The following is a 16,629-nucleotide window of genomic DNA, read 5'->3' as shown; positions in this document are numbered from 1 at the left end:
TCAATCATTATTTTCATAACAACAGTGACAGGATCCAGGATTTTCGCTCAGAAGATTTGAAAATAAAAGTATAAACATGTAAATAAATGTTTCGAAATGAGACCCTTGCAGGGATTCAAACTAGGGGCGTCCAGCTTAATATTTAGGGATCTTTACCACTGAGCCATTTATTTTTATTTATTATTGAGGGGTTCAAAATATATATATCTACAGAAATACAGAAAATTTACCTAATACATATAGTATATTTTTTAATCGATGAATTTCGGGTGAACCCTCTCAATCCAACGTAAATTCGCCCCTGCTTAATAGGTGTATCAATTTTAAAATAGATAAATATATAATTAAAAATTTACAAAAAAAAAAATTAGAATGAAAAGAATAACTAATATAAAAATATATTGAATATATGTATACATTTTTGTAAGATTATTGTGTGTTGGTGACCCCTTCCCCTAATAGTAAGGTTCATTTCTAATAGGAATTTTTTTGAAATCTTCAATTAAACATGATTTTAAAGTTGAATTTATCATAAATAATTAAAAATTTATTCAGATTCCAATATAAATATTATTTATATACCAATTTTAATAAAACAAAAAGAATTGTGGACCTCAAACTCAAAAATATTTTGAAGTACACTATTTTGAACTCATGTCATATTCATCTCCATTATCACACTTGTCTATCATGCCGATTGAAGTGCCCTCTCCTAAAGTCCAAACTCTTTTTCATTAATGCTATACTATACATTTATTGCTCATGTTAGTCCAAAATTCAAATTTTTTTAGTTTAGCTTAATTTTAATATTATATGACAAATTTTATTGGATACTAAATATCTCACATTTATTGTTATGTTATATTAATATTCAAAGACAGTGACTTATTTCTTTTTTAGTCTGTATCTTTAAAAAAAAAAGAATTTTTTTTTCTTTGACAACATTTTAATTTCAATTCTCAAAGTGACATATTGAATGTCAAGAATTAAAAGACATTTTAATATATTTGATATAATTTTAATTTTAAAATTATAATATTAAAAAGTGTCTTTTATTTTATAAAATTTCGAATCAAATTAAATTAGACTATATTTTTAAAATAATATAAAAATGGAACATAAATTTGCAAATGTGGTCAAAGAATTTGTAAGTTCCGTTTCTGTTTTTCTGTTCTGTTTGCATGGGAAATTGGCGATAATTAATTACTTAAGAGTCTCTGATTACATGAAAAAGGTCAAATAATTAATTAATGCTGCAAGTGTAAGCTACACATTTGATTTGAATTGAATTGTTTTGAATCATTTAATTTGTTAAATTACATAGATTAATTTCATTATTTTTAACTAATTTGAAAACGATAGTCACTTAATATATAGTTTTATTGAGTTGATAATAGAGGTAATTAGATTGGTACATAATTTAATTGGTAGTGCCTGGACTTTTGGGAATTATGTCACGTTCAAAGGGAACCAATTGTATATATATAGGCCAACATTTGGGGAAATTATAGAATTTCTTTGATAGTGATAGTTTAACAAAACGTATTATTTCTATTTATTTTGAAAAAATACATATTATTCATGTTTTTAAATATTTTATCTTTTAGAAATACAGCAAACTACTACTAACGGATGATAGAAACTGAATGAGATCGCTTTTTCTTTAATCACAAATTTTGAATTTTAGTTCTAAATATATATATAAAAAGTTGATATACATTGCATGTAGTGTAATTTTTTTTCCTTAAATGTTTGTTGTCTTTGTTCATATATGAAGTTTCACAATGATAAATTAACAAAAGAATTTATTGTAGATTTAAAACTACATTTTTATCTCGCTCAATATAAGTTTTATAAAACTTAAGTTATGATTATTACAACATAAGTTGTAGGTTTCGAATTGGTCTTATACAACTAAAAAAAATAAAAATTTAGCAACAGATATATTTTATAACTCATCGTTAATCCTATTGAGCAACAAATTTTTGTTAGTTTTGAACATTTTTTTTCTTTTTCCTTTAGGTAGAGTAATTTTACCATTAAACACAGTGTTTAGCGGTCTAAATAGAGATAAATACAAATAATGAGGGTAGGTCTTGTCTTATTAATTCTAATGAGCTAATTAACCTCTACTAACTAACAAACATGAAAATATAAAAGCTACAAGGAATTAGGTATTTTGTGATCATCATAGAGTATGTAAACACTCTATGATGATATTAATTGTAACGACCTGTTTAGTCGGTTCGAACAGTAGAACTATTTTTGATAAAAACTGACTGGGTCGACGGATCACACGACGGGCCGTGATAGACTCTGTCGTCCCACACTTGTGTAAATTCTTCTGCTGCTCTCCTCATTACCCTCGACGACAGGTAGGACGAGCCGTCATAGGCACGACGGTCCGTCAAGGGTCTTCGTTCCAAAACACTTCAACTCTGAAATCTGGGTACTGGGATCGACTCTCTGAACTTTGTGACGGACATGCAGCACGGACCGTCGTAGATACGACGGACCGTCACAAGCTTCACTACTGAATTTAACTCTCTGAACTTTGTGATGGACCGTCACAATCTGCGTAGCCCTGACTGGATCGGATTTCTGCTAAAAGTTTTAAAGGGGGTGTTTTGGACTATTTATGATTATAATTATGGAATTAGTGGGGTAAGTTTAATAATTTATTTACTTGGGGGTTAAAGAAGTTAATTAGGGAATAAATAGTGGGTTACTTTTATCATCTTTTATAATTGATTATATGATAATTAGGGTAAAAGAAAAAGAATCTGGAGAAGAAAAATAAAAAGAACAGAGAGGGAGAAAGAGAGAACGAAGAGGAAAGCAAATGCATTGAGAAAGTAGTGTGCTTGATCAAGATTCTTCGGTGGAGGTAGGTTATGGTTTATTTCTATGTGATAGATAAACTCTAAATAGCGATCGATATGTTTTGGGTAGTATTGTAAAGTCTTCTATATGCTTGATTGTGTGTTTGTATGTTGTGGTTGTGTAATTGTGGTGGTCAGAATGATGAGACTGTTGAATCTTTAATCTTAATCCTATCTATTAAGATGGCGCCTTGACATAAAGAAGGTTTGATGAACTAAAATAATGAGATAAATGGATCGGAGTGTCACGTACCGACACGGTAGTATTAGGGGATCGGGTGTCACGTACCGACACGGTAGTATTAGGGGATCGGGTGTCACGTACCAACACGGTTGTATTACGGGATCGAGTGTCACGTACCGACACGGTAGTATTAGGGGATCGGAGTGTCACGTTCCGATACAGTAGCATTAGGGGATCGGAGTGTCACGTTCCGACACGATAATGATAAAGAGAATGAATCTTGAATTATGTTAATATACTCATATTCAAAGAACCTATTTCTCAAATGAGTATGGTGTGGAGGTTTGAGTCCTCAAAGGTGTGCTTGGTGGTTTTGTCAATGGTTCTTATACTTGTTGATTTGCATCTGTTAAGTACTATGGTTGATTTTATATTATTGTTCAGTATATATTGTTTTCTATTTTGAGTTGGCCGATGATACCTACTCAGTACGTGTTCCTTGTACTGACCCCTACTTGTGATTTTCTTCTTTGTTATTTGTGGAGTGCAGCAAGCGTGCCATCGACTTCGACTCGTCCTCAAATCTAGCCAGTCTTCAGCCTATCAGAATTCAGGGTGAGCTATTATTCCTAGCTCGTGCTGGATCCTCTCCTTCACGTCTTGATGTCTTGAAGTTCGGACATGGACCATCTTTTACTATTTTTAGCTTCTTAAATACTCTTAGATTTAGAAATTCGAGGATAGATGTTCTTGGTGTGATGACTTCCAGATTTTGGGAATGATAAGTATTTAACTTTAGAAGTTTATTTAATTGATTTCGTTAATGAGTTTTGGAGCTTCCGCATTATTTATATTATTTATAGTTGAACTATTGGTATATGTTGGGGTCTAGATTTGTTGGTTCGCTGTAGGAGAGTAAGTGTGGGTGTCACTCGCGGCTCGTTTTGGGTCGTGACATTAATAATAAGGATTCTTAAATCATGCAAAAATATGACAACTCATACTTTCTTGTACAAATGCATTATTAAAAAGAATGATTGTTCATCAAAAGTAACTTGAAGTATTTTTCTTTTGTCTTCTTTTTCATCGAACTTATCCAACAAAGATGAAAATGATCTAATTTGATCATTGTACATTGCTAACATGAGAAAATGAAATAATCTAGAATCTCCAATAACTGACAAGTCACTAAAATAGTGATTAATTAATAATTCATAATTTTTTTAGGATTTATTAGATTTTGTTGAACCTGTTGATATTGTTATATGATTCTGATTTGTCTATTGCATCGATGGATACCTTGAAACAAACTCCTCAGTCATTTTTCTGTCTTAATTATATTGTCTTTCATGTATTTTATTTTTGCTTTGGTCGCTTTCGCTTTTTTCTTGCCTTGGTGATATATTCTTTCTAGTCAATCTATCAAAACATATGTCCAACATATTAGCTTCCTCTCTTCAAGAGAATTCTCATCTAATCATTTGACCCAAATGCCCTTGACTTATTCTTCTTTACAATAACATATTTATGCACGAATCCTGAAGCTTCTCAACTTAATTTGTTATTCAAAATAGATGATGACACCTGCTCTTCTTTCACCAAATCATTTTCATTATCTGTTGACCATGAGTGGTTTATTTAGTAGATTGACTTTGATTAAAATGATATCCTGATTTTCTTGAGTTATCTTAGATATTGCAAATTTAGAAATACATAATGTTGGAGTCACAATATTATCCTTTTTTTAGTAGTCTTTAATACAGCGTCAAAGTTATTTGAATATAATAAATCCTTTGAGACATTACTAAATATCTCGTCTCTTCTCATTGTCCAAAAAATTTACAGTCGCACCATTTCCACTATTTTGAGAATTATTTCAATTACCTCAACGAAAGGGTCCAACCACTAATTGAATTTCTGTATGCAATCAATGTTTAGTTCTTAGATGCACTTTCATTTTCAACTTGCACAACATGCTACCCAAAATTTTCACAATATTCAACATCAGTTATATCAATTAGTTTTTGTCCTATGTCAATTCGTGTCACATCAATTCTAACTCTTGGTGTTCCTATAGCATTTTTGGTTGTGCTATACATCAAATTCAGCCTAACACCTCATTAATAGCAAAATTGGTTATCGCAATCTCCTATATCATTCACACTTTTCAACTGATATAATATCTAAAAAGATATTTTAATTTTGAGCTAACTCTCGATCATTTGAAACCTCTAAAATATTTTTGTTTCAACATTCATTGCGTTTGCACGATTTTACTCAAATGCAACAATAATCATGAACGAATTAGTGATGGATTTGCAAAAAATTGTAGCTAATACCATTATTTTATGGCGCTATATCTTAATTGCATAAGTTGTGTAGGAATTTAGTGGCATAATATGCTATGGTTTTTTAGAGATAGCTAGCTAGCCTCATATTGTAATATAAAAAAATATAATTTATGTCGACTGAAAATTACTTGTTATTTTGATATTGAAGGTATTTTTGGTCACTATTTATTTTTTTCTCCATTCACTTTTATTTGTTTAGTATTCTTAAAATATTTTCACTTTTACTTACCCCGTGTAACATATATATCAAGAAAATATTAATATACTTTCATATTTCGTCCTCAATATTAATTATTTATTTTCCAAACTCTGAAACCTGTATTAATTAATATGGGCATTGTGATAAATCATTTATATTAGTTATTTCTTAAGAAAAATATAAAGTTCAAAATAAACAATTATAAATAACGATCAAATTATTCAAAGTACCAAAAAATAATAATTAACTATGAAAGGGCAAAAATTATATACCACTCCAAATATTTAAAAAATGTTGAAAAGGCCACATGTCAGATTCTTAATATACTTTCAATTTTTCCATACATTTAAATTCTTTTAATTTTGAAGTCCAACAAAATTCTTTTTTTAATTTAAGAACTCCACTCAAATATAATTAATAGAGGCAGTTTAGAATAAACTTCAAAGGATTTTAGTAGTGTGCAAACTGAATGGGTGGCATAGATCCATACCCATTAAAACAACAAGAAAACAATAAGCCCCATTATCAAGGAACCCTATAAAAAAATTTTAATTTAATTTTTTGAAAAATAAAAAAATCTAAGATCTATCTCAAACAATTTTACCTTCCAACATAAGAATAAGATCTATATTACTATGTACATTCTAATTTCTACTCTCTTCAGACATTCAAAGTATGATTTTAATGATTATATTTTTATTATTATCGTAAAATTAAGATAATCGTGCTACACTCCTCTCTAAATATTTTAGGGTATGGTAGGTGTGTGCAATTTCTAAGAGTTAACATTCTACATTATACGTATATTTTGTACACTAATATAACACATTGAGCCTTCTAAAATCCCTACTTTTTCTAGCATCGTCACACTAATATACCACTATGGTAATATACAATACCAAGTTATATATTTTGTTGGTGTTAAGGTTTTGTTTTGAGGCAAAGCTACAATATTAGGTATGTGTTAGATAAATCAATATGTTTTGTATAAACTATTTAGATTAGATACCATGAAACTTGAATTTTGTTGTCTCACATTTTTTTTCCTATTTCTATAACTCTCGCTTTTTTTATGATTCGAACTCATAATTTTAGATTTTAAAGTAAGTTATTTTTTAATATTCGAGCAACTTTATCTTGTCTGTCAGTCTCAAATTGGTGGGTGACAAGTCTTTTTTTTTAAAAAAAAAAAAAAGACCTTAGGCAATTAATTCACTACTTTTAAGTTAGATGTTCATTTTTTTATACGGAAAAGGGCCTAAAATACCCTTAAAGTATTAGAAATGATATAAAACTATCATTCATCCACCTATTGGCTCCAAAATTCCTTCTCACCCACCTATTGACTCCGAAAAATCCTTGTCATCCACCTTTAAGTTCAAAATTGATCAATTTTTCACTGTTTTAAATTTAAACTATTTAAATATTTTAAAAATATTTGGATCTGAACTATTTGTTATAATTTAACTTATTAATATAATTATAAATCAATCCACTGTGTACCCATTATTAATTAAACTCCACCCATTAATAAACACATCCCATTACTAATTCAACAAAAGAAAAACTACTGTCAATGAGTGTTTCTAAAAGTTTGATGCGAAAATGTCTATAGCAGTACATTATAATACATTCAAGTTCTCAATCAAAACATATTATAATTCAAGTGTATAAATAAATTATCCATAAACCTAAAAGTCTGACTATGTTTATCTTAATTATTTTTTCGTCTCAATTATGCGATGTTACTTAATAGATAACATTTTTTAAGAAAATAATATATTAAAGTTTTAATATTTAAAACAAATCATAAATATTTAAAAATTATATTTAAAAAAGTAGGGAGAATACACAAGTACCCTCTCAACCTATGACCGAAATCTTAGAGACACACTTATATTATACTAAGGTCCTATTACCCCCATAAACTTATTTTATTAATAATTTTCAATCCCTTTTCGGCCTACGTGGCAGTATCATGTGGGCCTAATGCTGGTTGACTTTTTCTTTTCAAGCTAGTTCCACATAGGTCAAAAAGAGATAGAAAATTTCTTATAAAATAAGTTCAGGGGCGTAATAGGACTTTAGTATAGTATAAGTGTGTCTGGAATTTCGGGCATAGGTGGAGGTACTTGTGCATTTTCTCAAAAAAGTACATAAATTAATCGAGATGTACTACTTCTTTACCTTTAATTATTAATTTTGAATTTAAGCTTGAAAGAGAATCCGATTGAAAGTGTCCTCATAAATAAGCGGCTCAATCTAATTTTAATTGGAGTTTTGATTCGGACTTGAATAATTTTGAATGTCATTTTCAAGAATATGTAATTTCATCTTGTTTTAGTAATACTTAGGGTGATTTCGATATTAGAATCAGTTTATTAATTGGATGGGATTTAATTAGTATGAGTGGATAGTGGGTTGGTTCATAAATTATATTAATAAATTAAATTGTAACAAATAGCTGAGCGTCAAGTATTTTAAAAAATATTTATACAATTTAAATTTAAAATCGTTAAATAAATTGTCAATTTTGACCTCAAAGGTGGATGACAAGGATATTTTGGAGTCAATAGGTAGATGAGAAAAGCATTTTGAAGCCAATAGGTAAATGAAGATAGTTTTGTAACATTTCAAATACTTCAAAGATATTTTAAACCCTTTTTCATTTTTTATATGATAATAGAGTTATATCCATTCAATTTATGTTTCATCCTTAAATTTATTTTTCAGAAAGCAAGTTTATCTCTCCTTTTATATTATTTGATCATTTTCCTTACTTGATCCATCTTTTAAGGTTTATTTAAGTTCAATATTTAATTCTTGTATCATAGTTTTGTATGAAAATTTAAGTATAAACATACAATTAAATAATTGTTATAAATCCATTGAATAGTGAATGACCATTTGATTTATATATAAACTACTAAATTTATGTATGTGTATTCCCTAGATGATATGAACACCATTTTGGATAACAATATAAATAATTATGTATCTACTAATTAAATGACTTTTGAAAATGATATCTCAACACTATAAATAAAGATTCACTCACCATTTAATATACATTTGAAAATAAGAAGAAAATTCATCTTCTTCTAACTACTTCTGTTATCTTTTCTCTTTATGATTATATTCTTATAACTTAATTTTATAACAATAATTTTAATAACTAAAATTCATAATAGTCCAATTTCCTAGAAACTAAATTCTTTGAATTCGGAGCAAGTACATGCCGTACAAGTGGTCAAAAGTGGATTTTCATTCATTTTTCAAAACCTTTGCTAAAAGGTATATATATATATAAAATATTTATATTCGAAATTCGACTAATTTTATATACTTTAAAAACAAATATTTCTAACAAAAAGAATTTCTATTATAAAAAAGATTCTTATTTTTAAATCATCCTATCATAGTTTAACTATTTTGAAAAAGATTCTTATTTTTAAATTAAAATAAAAAAATTTTAATCATCCTATCATAGTTCAGATAACTTCGCCTTTAAGGGAGGTTAGCAAAGCCAAAATTTATATTATTTTTGTCATTTAGCCATCCGTGAGGAGAATTGGAAATTTTGGACGTAAATTGCAGTAACCAAATCTCCACGTTGCATGAGATACGCAACACGTAAATATGGATTTATTCGATATAAAAGGCGGTGCCATGCTGTTTAATTTCTACTAATAAATTATAAACAATTTTATAAATTAAAATAAAAATAAAAATAGTATCACTTAATTGTATTTAATTTGAACTGTATGAAACAAAGATACGTACATAAGTAGTAAACATCAAGTGCAACAAAATAATTTTTTTAAAAATATCACATAATTTAAGTAAACGTCTATAACCAATGAATTATTGGAAGGAGATAAATTTAGTAGTTTTTGTATAGATTTATATTTATTAAAGTATTTGTAAATATGTTATTGTATACATTATTATAATTTTATATTTTTAGTTAAGAGTTCATAAATTTAATTTATGAATTTGTGGTTGATAAAAAATATCATTCTTCTCACATAACCTCATACTTTTTCTACCCCAAAATTATGTCATTTTAACAAATATAACGTTTATCAATAAATTACTCTAATAAAAATAATATAGTTTACTAAGTTATTTCAATTTAATAATTATTTTTTTTTTGCTTTTCCTTTTTAAAGTCACGGTATTTACGTATATATAAATATAAATATACATTATTTTTTGAACTATAAATTTCGATTTTAACTTTATAAATTTCAAATAAAATGAAATGAAATTAACCTATGGCCAAGCACCTATAGACATTTGAACTTCTCAGTCTAAAATTATGACATACTTTTAGATTATTTTACATGAATTTAGCAAGTGACCTTGAACAATCATCAAATTTTAAAATAGAAAGCATTTGACATAGCTTAAATAAAAAATAAAAAAAAAGCCTTGCATTCAAAGCAACTAGTTCCACATGTTATTGTATAGTTCAAGTTCCAAAATTTCATTGTGATCGTCCAAATAAATGGGATGATGAACTAATGCCCATTAGTGAGTGTATTTAAGTAACATTTTTGAGATTGTAGGCGAATATATTGAGAAAGTAAGGTTGAAAGAGGAAGTGGAATGTTGGAAACGAATGATACACTTGTTTTAATCGGTGAGGTAAATTTAATTGAGATGGATATAGTTAATTTGGGTTAGATATAATTAGTAATTGATGAGATTATAAATTAATTTAAGCAATTATATTATAACTAATAGATGATCTTCATGTATTTAAAAAATATTAAAAGGATAATCCGCTACGAAAGTGATCGATATCGGACCCAAAGATGGATGAAAGGATATCTGGGAGCAAATAAGTGGATCTCGGGGGGTTTTTAGAGTCAACGGTGGATGAATGATAATTTTATATCATTTCCTATAATTTAAGAGTATTTTAGAATATTTTTCGTATTTAAAATGAGGATAAACAAGTAAAATTGTTGTCACTTACAAACAAGCTACAACTTACTATGAAAAATCTGATTATAATTTCTTTTGCTTAGTTGAAGTCATCGACTCAAGTTTTCACCTTTCATTTTGGTGAGAGATTCGACGTTAATCCCTATCATTTTTTTATAAAAGCGAAAAAAAATATCTATAAACAACATATTATACTTATCACGTAAACTAAAACAACATATTATATACGAAGCTATTTATCATCAAAATATATATATTTCAACAATCACAACATTTATTCCAATTCAAATTAACTGAATTTGAAATATCAATAACAATCTTCAAATGAATCATTCTTGTAATAATAAATTACTTAATTATCTCAAAATTATTTATATATTTCCTTAAATTTCTCACTTTTTAGAATGAAACTCTTAAATGTTGATTATAATAATAATTTTTATTATTGTATAAGATTAAGTTAACCTAATTTGCAGGAGATTGATCCAATAAAAATACTTGGAATTAGGAAAATGGGTTCCCCCTCGGGTTTCCCATTGAGTCGACCCACCCGGACCAAGTTGCACCTTTTACGTCCCTTTGGTTTTGAACCCAATATTAATTAATATTAATAAATAAATAAATAAATAAATACATTTGCTTTTGTTTGAAGTTTGAACCAACCATAAAAGACTTTGGAGTATTTAATAACAATCGTTATTATTTTGATTTAACTTTTGAAAATAATTCCTTTAATTTTATAATGTAAGATAAAATTTATACACATTTTTTATTCTCTTCATCAGATACAAATTCATGATTCAAAGACTATCAATGATTATGATAGATTTGATCATAAGTTTGAAATTTCTTATTTAACAATTTTAATTTTATATATATGCTTTCTTTAAATTTTTTACTTATAATAAATTTAAAAAAATGATTTTTGATGGGCTCAAACTCAGATCGCAAAAGTAGATTCTCTAGTTTGTGCCAGTGGTACAAAGTGTACATTATTCTCTACTTTTCATTTATGCATGCTAACCTATAGCATTTAGTTTTTATCAGTTTTTTTAAATAGATATATATAAAAAAAAAAAAATTGAAGTTAATGAATAGACGTGTACTTTTAATTACTTATGTAGATTCGTCTCTCCTCCTTAGTCTTCACTTAGTTAGATTTTACTGAATACTTATTTTCACTTTGCTTTTCAACTCTCGTAAAATTAACTTCTTTTACTATTTTATCCCTATTTTCATTTGCCTTTCTAAGAAAAACCTCATAAATGACCTCTCTATTTCATTTTGCATTGTCTTTTACCTTATAATAAACTCTTTTTTTTAAGTGCATTTTCAAGAGTCGATAAAATATTATCTTATTGAGTTTATCTAAACACAATATTTAAGCAATCTTAGCATAGATTTATACGTAAATATCCTCTTTTGCTTCGTATGATCCATGTCATTGGACCATGTGACAACAAACGTGGTTGTATACTAGACTACTAATGTTAATTATTACCAACAAAAAGAATGAAATTATAATATTAATTTATTAAATAACAAATATTATTATTTTTTTAAAAATAACTAACCCCCTTGCAACTTACAATTAAAAAAATGGGGTTTAATTCAACTTTGGCACACGCAATCTTATATAAGCTTCATTCAACAAGTTGGAAGTGCCCACTTGAAGTTAATTAAACACGTTAAATATAATCATATATAATTAGTCCAACTTGAAGTTTATCTTTTGAAAATAAAAATAAATAAATAATGAAAAAAATACAAATAATATATTTTTTTTAAAAAAAAAAACAGCTGTGAACGAAATTATTGACTTTTTATTCCATGTGGAAGAAATCTAACAAAAGTTAAAAATAAACTGAGCAGAAGTAACATGCAATTACTTACCTGTATATTTATCACTAGTAATTATCCTTTCCTAATCCTCAAACGAATCGATAAATTTAAAATATAAATAAATAAAAAAATGAAATAAAGCTTTTTTTTAACATTTATTATATATTATAAATAATAATTTTAATCACATAAGAATAATATATTTTCTATCAATGGAGGAATGGGTTAACTCACTTTACTATTTTATCATATATTCATTGTTTTTTTACTTACATAATTATTTCAGATAATTTGCCTAGCAAAATTTATATTCAAATAAAAAGAAATCACTGTTTATTCATAAGCAAATTTATAAACTTAAACATGAAGGATGTGAATTAGTGATTTCTTTAGAAAATTGAATATACATATCTAATTTTTTACAAATTACTATATATGATTTTATCTGAGTAGCAAATAACACCTATATAACAAAAAATTAAATGATACACTTAATTAAATGTTACGTTAATTTTTTTTTAAATATAAGTGTTTAACCTCATAGTCATATAATTTCATCGACAATTTCGTATATGTAACTTTATCTATCAAAAATAAACTATTTTCAAATCATGCTTATTTTACGATCATACTGAATCGATTATTTTATTTATTTTTTTAAAAAAATAAAAATATCACCTAATATTTTTATCTTCGCGTAAAATCCTCCTCCGCACACTTGATCATGGGTATATAAATATCTTTATGTGTAAGGTAATTTAACCTTTGACCAAAAAGGCACGTGCAGTGCATCTTTGACTCAAATATCTCTATGCTTCTTGGGACAAACACGCACGTGCAGTTTCTGTCTTTTTGGAACAACTCAAATTATTATTTTAATTAACACCCCTTATACTATGCTACTTATTAAATACTCTAATTATTAACTTTGTTAAAATTGGGTCTATTTTAATTAATTAACATAACATAGGATAGGATCCTCTGTCAGCCTCAGTAAACAGACAGAATTTGGATTCATCACCTATGTGGTCCCACTTTTATTCACGATAATAATAATATATTCAGTATAATTATATAAATAATTAATGATAATAAAATACACATATCTTACTATATTTATGAGATAGGAAAAAATATATATGAAGCATGATTGTTATTAGCATAATATAACAATAACACATGGTCAAAGATAATCTTTAGCAATAATTTATTAAAAGAAGTAACTTAATTGTCGCAAAAAATTATACTTTTAGTGACAGATGATACTTTTTATAATATTCAAGTTAAAGACAATTAATAAATATCAGTGAAGATTTTAATGCTTTTTATTAATATATATATTTATTATCGTTAAAAATTATGTTTATTATATTGACGAGTCCCACTTTTATTGAAGGCATAGGAATTTTATAGATTTTCTATCAATTATTGGTGTTATTAAGATTTAAGGACAACATGAGATTTTGTTTGGATCTATAAAATGATCATGAAATCTTCTATCGTACATAATTACATTTTTTTATATAATAAAATAGTTCAATATTTTTAAAATACTACAACAATAAGCGCAATTCCTAGAGAGTAATAAAATAATTTTTAAAAACTACCTCTACTAATCGAAGATATTATGGAGTTTGAAATTTCATAAGTTTTAACTATGAAATTTATAATAATGAGTCTTTTAATGATAGCGCAAACAATAGGTTTTTACTGTGAAGTTTATAATAATAACTCTTTTAGTTATAGCGCAAACAATAAGTTTTAACTATGAAATTTATAATAGTAACTCTTTTAATTATAGCGCAAATAGTGATCAATAAACGCTATTTCTTTTCTACCTTTTGTATCATAATGCAATACTGGGCCGAACGTCTACTGCTGGCAAAATGGGCTTCCAACTTTTATTTGGGCTCAAGCAATAGTTTGTGTTGCATTTGACGTTAGGCCCATTTAATCTTGTAAATGCTATGAAGTTTGGACTTTTGAACAATAGTGATCCAGTGTGTTATTTACACATTTGCGCTTCATAACAACTTAACTTTTTCGTGCGATATAAGTTGGACAATCCTCCTTTCTTTGAGATAGATTAATGACATTGGTGATTAGGTTGTGAAATTAGGTCTTAGGCCTAATTCACACCCCAAAAGCTAGATCAAATGGAGGAGGATTGCCCAAGCCTTATAAGGAGTCTACCCATCTCATTAATCAACGATGTGGGACTTTTGCCATTTTTTAACACCCCTCCTCACGCCCAGTGCTTAGCATCTGGTGCGTGGGCAATTTGATTTCGGGGATCCCAACATCGGGTGAGATGGACCCTGCTCTAATACCATGTGAAAGCACACATTGTATATCTTATGTTGGCAAAAATATTTTTCAAATTATTTAGTCAAATGCAAAATTATTCTTCTAAAATGCCCTTTTTAAAAGAGGAAATTTGATAGACATCTAATAGTTTAGAGCATAATTAACACATGTAGCTATATTGTGTCTAATTATGATTCAAAAGCTATTATCTTGGATATATATATACATATATATACACTTTGTATTTGTTAGATACGTTCTAATTGTCACTTACTCAAGTTGAACACATATAAATTTTATTTGATCGATATACTATAGCAATACTCAAACAAGATATATTATACACACGCTATGTATAAATTGTATCAACACTTATATAATTATCTACTTCAATATACTCCAAAACATCACACACATAATGGGAATGCATACAATATACACTTTATATTTTACAATAATGTGTATGTCACCATATTTAAGTGTATCAGACTTGTATGCTATGAAATACATTTGTATCATAACCAAAAATCATCTCAATCTAGTTATATTCACTATTCGTCATCAACAAAAAGAAAAACTTGAATTTCACTTTATTTGATAGTAAAAACAATATCAACATATATTTGAAAGAACACAATTACCTATAGAAGATACATTCACGAGGAACAATACAATTTATAATGTCATTTAGAGATAAATGGAGAGGAATAACTTCCCAAGAAATTCAAAATAGGTAAATAAAACCAAAGCAAGCTTCAATTCCATATCTACAATCGTAAATTCAATCAATAAAATTTTGAAAATTTTTGTATGACGTAAATCACATTAGATATTGCAGTTTTCTTTAATTGATCACAAGATAATGGCAGAAAAAAAATACAGTATTAAACAAAAAAAATTGAAACAAGGGCACACAAGTATATTAGTATTTGCTAGAAAATTCTAAATGTAGTTACTTGGGAATATATATTTTTTGTTTTAACACTCGATGTTCGATACCTACATTTAAGTTCGACTATTCCAAATTCACTTTGGATAGGGGTGGGCATTCGGTATTTCGGTTCGGTTCGGTTTTTTTTTCGGTTTTTTCGGTTTTCGGTTTTTTTAAATTACGTACCGAATACCGAACCGAAATATTTCGGTTCGGTTCGGTTTTTGTTAATTCGGTTCGGTTTTTATTAATTCGGTTCGGTTTTTTATTTCGGTTTTTTAATGGGCCTGTTTAGTGGGCTTTTTAAAATTTTAAATTTTACAATTTTTTGTTTGATTTTTCAACTTAATGGGCTAAAAAGTAAAAATAGACAATAAATCAAAGGAGTGCATTACTAATTTACTACCAAATTTCAATATATCAATTATCAATGATTCAAATCTTCAATATGTCATTAGGCATTAACACCGCAAATTTTAAATTCACAATGACACTAAAACAAAAGTTGCATTGTAGTCTTTGTAGATTTGTAGTTAATAACTTAATGTCTTCACAAATACAACATATTAAGAATCTAACAAGTAACAATAAAGTCTCTCATTAACTCATAATAAACAATAATAAGCAACAAACAATGTTGACTTTCATGAGATTACTTTCAACAATAACAAACAACAATAATGAGTTTCTTGACTTTCTTCCATGAGATCGCTTTCAACTTTCAAGTGTCACGTGCCAACAAAATTATTTCTTCATTGTCTTGACCCTTGGACCTTTTAAGATAAAATCAAATATTAGAAACTTAGAATACTACTTTTAAGATTAAAAAATGATAAGATTAAATAAATGATGTATTAAACTCACTGCTTGCAAGTCAATCATAGATCAACAATGGAAGAGCTTCTTCCACTATTTGCCATCTCTACAATTAATAAAAAGAAACATGTCATACAAGATACAACACAATAAGTATTTTATTT

The sequence above is a fragment of the Solanum lycopersicum genome, chromosome 5, assembly GCF_036512215.1.
Source record: "Solanum lycopersicum chromosome 5, SLM_r2.1".
NCBI classification, from domain to species: domain Eukaryota; kingdom Viridiplantae; phylum Streptophyta; class Magnoliopsida; order Solanales; family Solanaceae; genus Solanum; species Solanum lycopersicum.
The sequence above is the reverse complement of the archived record's forward strand: the minus strand, read 5'-3'. Positions refer to the sequence as shown.